Consider the following 7,970-nt stretch of genomic DNA (forward strand, 5'->3'; position numbering starts at 1 on the left):
AATTCAAAGCAAAGCTCACCAGAAACTACACAAGTCTGAAGTCTGAAACATGAGCAGTCAGACGACTAGACAGGCTGGAAACAAACCTCCAGGTTAGAATAACTCACTTTGAAGAGAAAAAGAGCAATAAAATGATTACCAACCTGTCAGCTGACTTCTTGTGTTTCTTCCCCCATCAGACTTCACTGGAGATGATGATGTTGCCATGTTTCCAGCTTATTTACAGCAGTTTGGACCAGGACTCCGACTCTGTGGGACAACAGAGACACGGTGGGTGAGGAGCAGATTCATTTGTGAGTAACTGTTAACGTTATAGAGAATGCGTGGTGTTGATAAATGTAGTCGAGTGTTTATTTTTGTAAAGTTGGAAGGTACATATTCTGTGTTTCGAACAACGAGACTTGTGTGATGTTATACTGTGCTGACATAACTTTACATCATGTTCAATCACCTTCCTGATTGTCCCGACACATTCAGAGGGATTACTGGTTTTATAGATATAAATAATTAAACGAATATCTTAAATATGTAATTACTAGTCGACTAATGGCTTGAACTAACGACTACTAGTCGACTCAGTAAATCTTTAGTCGGGAGCAGCCTTTGTAGAAATAGCCAGTGTTCTCTGTGAAGGTCTCGTTTGCTCATGTAGGTCATAATAGAGTAGTAATAAATTCAAAATGTTTCATAACCAGTTAAAAACTCTCTGTAGTAACTTTACAGTAACTTAAAGTTACAGTAACAGGACTTCTTTAAATATGAAAGACTAATAAAGAATGGCTTTATCTTTGTGTGTGTGTGTGTGTTAATGTTTGATGACTCAGGTTTCTGGTGGGATACTGCACACAACAGCAGTTTCACACATCAAGGCCCCGTTGCTTTACGGGGCTGATCGATGCTCTCGTAGTACTGTGGGTGAACTCCGCTATCACAAGATCCAGCATTGCAGTGATGGACCACTGCATAGTTTTATTGTTGGAAGTTTCACTAGGACAACAAGAGGAGGAAATCTTTCAGCTGACACTCTAACCTCAGGCAGATTATAAAAAGAACAGTGGACAACACCTTAGATTTAGAACAACAAAAAACAGCAAAGACTGAAATGTTGGTAAGAAAACTTTGCAAATTATAGAAGCAAGAACAGGAAAAGACGCCAGTGGCTGTGAAGTTTTATGTGCCCCTTTCCGTTAAAGCTTTCTCTAACATTAAGTGTTACACAGTGTATCTTTGAGGTCTAACAAAACCTCATGAAACAATTGTAAAGCCAGTTTCCTAAAGAACCGGTGTGTAGGATTTAGTGGCATCTATTGGTGAAGTTGCAGATTGCAATCAACAGCTCAGCCCTGCAATGTCAATGTTTGGTTTGTCCATACAGGGCTACTGTAGAAACTTTATGGTTTAGCATTGGCAGAACCTGATTCTAATTTTCAGGTAATTATACACTAATAGAAACATACTATTGGAATATTATATCCCATTTCTGCCAATAGATCTTCTTAAAAATGACACACAGGACTTTAAGTTTTTATCCTTGTTTACTAACCTGTAGTTTCCTTCCCTGCGTTTGTTGGCACATTGCAGCACATCTTGTTGTGTTACTGCCACCTGTAGATTCCACCAGTGGAATAGTGTGAAACCATAGTGTTAGGAATGTGTATTGCATCACCTTCTAGAGGACAAAAACTCCACAGGGAACCGTTGATGTACCAGCAATTGCTATGGGTTGGTCTGGGTGCCAGCATAGTTGAGGAGGGGTTGGTGGGGTAGCATGAATCTCATGTTATGACCTCCAAGAGGAGCTCATCACTGGCAGGTAAAAGGAAGCAACTGAAGACATCATGGAGCATATTACTCTCAGTTTGCAGCTGGCTATATTCTCTCTCCCTCTGAGTGTGTCTGATAAAAGAGTGCAGCAGATTCTATACATGCCTTACCCAGACATTACATTTCAGAAAGTAATTTCTCTGGCACAGTCAGTCGGTTAGTAAATCAGGCGACTTTGTTGAAATTTTCATCCTCTCCTCCCATATTTTGCACCTTTAAAGAGGAAGGAATACAGAACGAGCAGAAACGCACAATTTTAGCAGTGCTTCTTTTCTTTAAATTTACTGGTGCATTTTGGTAAATAGGTGGAACACAATCGAATGTTTAGAGCCAAAAGAAGGGGTTAGTAAATGTGTGTACATATCTTGTGTCATAGAGAAAGACCATGTCAGTCAGCAGCCTTCCACAGGAAAAACAGCAGAAGTTAGACTGCAGTAGTGTAATGGGCCTCCTAATCTGAAGAAAATGGGAGAAAAGTAAGACAGAAAAATGATTTGGGATGATTATTTGTGTAGAATCCAACAGGGAGCCTTGAAAACCATGAAAATGGCCGTGTTAAACCTAAAAAAAGGAGAAGATTCATTTTCCATTTTTGTATTTACAGTGTAAAAGGCATGGATTTGTTTTATAAATACACAGTTTGGTTTAGTAGAATTAATCATGCGTTCTTTTATTGCTTCCTACAATTAAGGTAAAATGCTCAAGTGCTGAGAGACGTACAGTAAATCTGGCTGCCGATTAACATTCAGACTGTTTTCTTACTATAAGGAGGTTTTAATTGTCTATCTAACAATTTAATGCTGATGCCTCTATATGACATACATAAACAAACAAGACCATCGGCGAGGAAATTGGCTGTTTATGTATAGTTATTCATAATGCCTGCAGGGTCGGATTTGGTCAGATTCCCATTGAAATCAATGACAGTAGGCAGGAGAAACACTGCTGCTTTTGTCCACAGGGGCCACCAGAAGCAACGCAAAATTAAAGTTGCTTGTTGCTGGTTTAAGAAGAATATCCTATTCTTTATGAATAAAAATCACTTGATGTAGTTGTTGCTCTCCAGTGCGTAGAGACGGCACTTGGTTTGTTAAGAAAACAGCAGAGCCCGAATCAACATCAGTGCTGTGATCCTCAAGCTCAGGGAGCAGTTGTGCTCATATATTCTGTGCAGCTGTAGTCCAGAGAGACTAAGGTTGAGCTTTTCAATCAGCATTAACGCGATTGTTTTTGTGCAGAGCCGCAATGAGATGAGATCTGGGTAATTAAAACGAGATGAGATTAGCATTTACAGACTGACAGCTGAAATAATTTATATACATGAACAATTTATGGTTTTATGTTGCGTGTCAGGGGGACAAAAGTTTGGCTTTTCAGTCAGCATTAAAATCTTGTTCTTTGAGTGTTACTGCACAAACGTATTCTACCACAACTTTATATGCACTTACAGGTGTGTAACTGAATTTATTTATTATGATGGAGTCGTAAAGAGAGTAGCTTTGGAGGAAGTGAAACAGATCAACATTCCCACACTGGTGAGCAGAGCTGACAGCTGAAGTAATTGTCTCAGATCTTTTAATGGCCGCTGTGGACACATGCTGTGTAATTATAGACATGTACGCTGTCATGAAGATTATGGGCTGTACATCAGTCTCTGTGTGAGCGTGCATTGTTGAGACTTGTGTGTATTTTGAAGGGGCCATGCAGCGAGAGTGAGTGTGAATGAAGGCACCGCGTTGGTTCGGGTTTGCTTGTGCAGAGATCCATGTAGCATGTGTGTGTCTGTCCTGGTGTTAAGTGTGTGTATCTGGGACGTGTCAGATGTTTAAATCACAGTGAGCAGCTCTTTGACAGCCAAATGTATCTGCTTTCCAGTCCATGACAGCTGATGCATTAATTACACTGATGTGAGCAGATGAACAGGCTCCAGGAATGACTGCGCCTGAAAAGAGCAGGTGGATGATTTAACTGCTGTACAAGCCTCCCTTCACGAGTACCAATTATTACTCTTTATGGCCACCAGGAGGCAGAGTTTAAACACAATGGAAGCGTCAGCTCCAGCGGTAAATTACCAAAAGGCTTGCCGAGATAAGAGTCTCTTCATTGGGGATGACCATGGATGCTGACTGGGTGCTGTTAAGGGTTAGCGGGCAAGAATAAACGGTATATCAGAATCAGAATCAGAATCAGAAATACTTTAATAATCCCAGGGGGAAATTACTTTTGTTACAAACTCCAGATATACATACAACATATAATATATTAAGAATATATATAAATATATATATATAAAGGTACAATGTACAGTTTAAAATGTGCAAAAAGTGCAAAAATGATTGTCCGCGTTTGAGGTCAGATTACAGAGAGGGGGTGTCTGACTCTCTGAGGGAGGCGTTGTAGAGTTTGATGACCACAGGCAGGAATGATTTCCTGTGGCGCTCTGTGGTGCATCTGGGTGAGAGGAGTCTTCTGCTGAAGGTGCTCCTCTGCTGGGCCAGTGAGTAGCTATACATTTCTTAATTGAAAGAAATATCTGGTAACACAATAGCAGTGCTGATATTTTATATATATGTTAAAGCCCCAAATCCATAAAATATGTATGTTTCTGTTGTCTGTTTGCTTCTTTAGAGACTGATAAATGTTGTAAGTGACTTTTCATCCTGACTGAAATGTCTCCCTCTGGCTCCTGGTGTACAAGCATAAAAGGAACTTCAAAATGACTTTCATAAGTACATGTAATGCACATTATGGGGTACGAGCACCAAATGCACTGTATTCCTCTGAGGCCAGAGAAGTCACTGCCATTGAATCCTCATTGGTATCCTTTGTTTGAAGTAATACTGTGTTTTCTTCGTCCACAGTCCCTGTGATCTGGATCAAAGACCAAGATTACCAAGCAGCATTATCTAATTATTGTCCTGATGCAGGATTTTCCTTTCCAGCCTTTGTATATTCACTCACAGGCTATTTTCGAGTTCAGTGCTAGCTCGGATTTGATGTAATGAAATTAGCTATAATGAGTGCTGTTCAGTATGTTCATAAAGATCACTCTACAAACTCTGCAGTCCTTGCACAACATTGGTGTTTATGCTTATCTATGACTGTGTCTTCCAGTTGTGTCAAAAACTGATTTAATTGTAGAGAACAGGGCAAGGAAATACTACTTTAAAATAACCTTTCTATGGATAAACAGCTCAACTTTGCTTCAATGCTGCTTTTGGTATATTTTGAATATTCTAAATTGCGCTTGTTTCATTTAGATGCCTTGAGTTAGTTATTAAATTTAAGCCAGGTTTGTATTGCGATCGCAGAATCTTTCACTTTTCAACCAAATCCAAACATCATCTGCATTATTACACAAAATTATTGGAGAAATATTATAGAAAATAAAGAATAAATACATTCAGGACTACATCTACAAACTGTTATGAGAATTAAAGTTGTTTGACATTTTGGTAAATACATGTTAGAAGTACTGGTAGTGTTTTGAACTGTGGACAGAGCCAGGGCAGTGTGCAATCAGACTGGTGTGAGCACAAAAAATCTGTTAGATAGAATCTGAGGAATGTGTGTGCTTCACAATACAGTACATGCACGCTTGCCTACACACACAACCATCCTGACACCAGCGACCTTGACTCTCTGCATAGTTATAAGACCTTCAAAGTCTTGCAGCACGCCAGATCAATACATTTATTAATGAGCGGTGATGACTGCGGTCTTTTCGCCACACAGCATCCTTGAGACTCATAAGCAGGTCATTGTGTATTCGTGACCTCAATGGATTCTTAATTCAGACAAGCAGAGCGAGCATCAAACCGTCTCTTCCACCTCCCACGACATCAGTGAATAATTAAACCCGGCTTTCCAAGATGTGAACATCGTGTGGGGCAACGGAGCAGGGAGAAGAAGCTGTGAGAAGGGCTAGGGGGTTCTGGGCGGGGGTGAGGCGAGGAGAGGAGCTCTTTTCACTTTCTAAGATGGATTAATTTATGTTTTTTGTTCATCTCTTTTCAACACTGACCATGTTTTATTCAGGCGGTGGAATGTATGAAAGCTTATGAGACCTTAATGTGAGACAGACAGGTGACAATGATTTCCACTTTCAAGGCTTTCGGTGCTTTAATTTTCCAAATATACTGTAAGAAATTGGATGTCTTTCTTTTGAGGCATCCATTGGTTTTAGTTTATTAATTATGCTGTTGAATAAATTTGCAGAGACTTAAAACATACTTTCCTCAGACATAAAGTTATTAACCACAACCAAATCTATGAAGCCTATTTCTGACAGGAATAGAAAAGTAAGCCAAGATAAAAATTAGGAATACTTTTGGGAGGTCCTCATAATTACCTCATAATTCAGTATCTCATAATTTAATAAAACACTTTTATAAAACAACACATTTTTATTCATTGTAGTTTGGGGGGGATAGCTTTGTGGGAATATGATGCCCTAAATACTGAAAATATAAAGATCTAATTGTTTAAACGTTTCTCAGCACGACACCAGACATATCTGACTTACTGAAGTCATCATAAAAGTGAGTGATTTCAGGGGTCTGGAACCAGGCTTTTCGTCTGAATATCCCATAATTTATTGGGTGAATATACACATTGACCACTGTATACCAGCTAAAAAACTGAAAATCCTCTTGCTTTTGCTACTTTCCTCCTTTTCTTCGTATCTTTGTATGAACTTTAATCTGGGCCTCAGTTTGCACAGCCCAGGGTGAATTTGTGTCTGTTTGCATCTTTGCATTGACTGTCTGTAATTGCCAGGCCCCTAAAAATCACTTTGCACTCACAGAGAGTCAAACACTTTCCCACACATTAGTACTTTTCCCATCACTGCTTCTAGGTTTCTACCGCTGTCAGAACTGTCTACAAATGCAGTGCAACATGTCAGTGGTCTGCCCACTCTGAGATGTGATACATAAAAGATGGATACTGCGAGGCAACAAGGTTAAGGATTCAACCAGGAGGTGTTTTTTCATTCTTCTGTTTGGCTTTGGTTTTAAATTTAATTGACTCAGTGGCATGTTTTATTCAGATGGAGGGAAAACGGAGGAAAAAGGTAGGATGGACCCCGGCAGTCGAAGCTCTGTGCTGATGTGGGACTAACACAGTGTATTGCAGAGATAAGGGACTCCACTGCTGAACCACAGGCATGTTGGAGACAAAGTGATGGATTTTGTCTCTTGAAGAATGAATGTGGAGTCAAATTGGGTTATGGTGAGAAGGGGGTTCAAATAAAATATAATGTGCTGCTTTTTCAACTTTTCTTGTGGTGGGGAATAGTTGGCTTAAGAATGAATGGGCATGCGAAACGCAAGAAACTAACCATGAACATAACTTTGACCACAGCCATACTCTGCAGCCTAAATTAGTTAACTTTTGGGTTCTTGGTCAAATTTGGATTAATTCGGCAACTATGGCATTGCGTTTTGCTGGAAACTGCACTTCACTACAGCGCTGACTCGCACTTTTGACTGGCTTCTTCTCACAACAGCTGCTGAAACTCATGGGCATTGTGGTATTCAGAGCCATCTGCTATACTCAACTCTCCAAAGGATTGAAAGGTAAAGTGATTAACGCCTATGGCCCTGACATTAATCTATAATGTAGGATTGTAACCAACACAACATTGCTGAAATTCCAGACTATGTTACCAGTTAACTCTTAAGGTGAATAATGAAAGGTGAAACAATGTGCAAGAAAAGCCATATCATCTTGACGCAAGTGGTGTTAAACGCTTTGTGTGAGTGTCTGTGGCTCATGGTATATTAATGCTAACCTTTATATGTAGAGGACTTTTCAAAACCAGATGGTAAATATAGCAGATTAATAGAAAAGTGTTAATTGGACTTGAGTAAAAATAAAATTCAGTGGCTTTCTCTCCAGCCACTTCCATCTCTTTTTCCCTATAGCCACACTATAAGCTCACAAGACCTACACCCATGTCGACTCAAACAGGTGGGTTTTAAATGCAGCATTCAGAGAGCAAACTGAAGCTGAGTGCAAAATGAATGAAAGGTTCACCGTTTCCACTCCACCCCTGTGTCGTTCTGGTTGTTCCCATTACAGACTGTTACTGCTGTCAGGGTTTGTTTTACTCACCTGACTCTCTCTCTCTCTCTCTCTCTCTC

Source organism: Dicentrarchus labrax, unplaced genomic scaffold, assembly GCF_905237075.1.
Source record: "Dicentrarchus labrax unplaced genomic scaffold, dlabrax2021, whole genome shotgun sequence".
Taxonomy (NCBI): Eukaryota; Metazoa; Chordata; class Actinopteri; family Moronidae; genus Dicentrarchus; species Dicentrarchus labrax.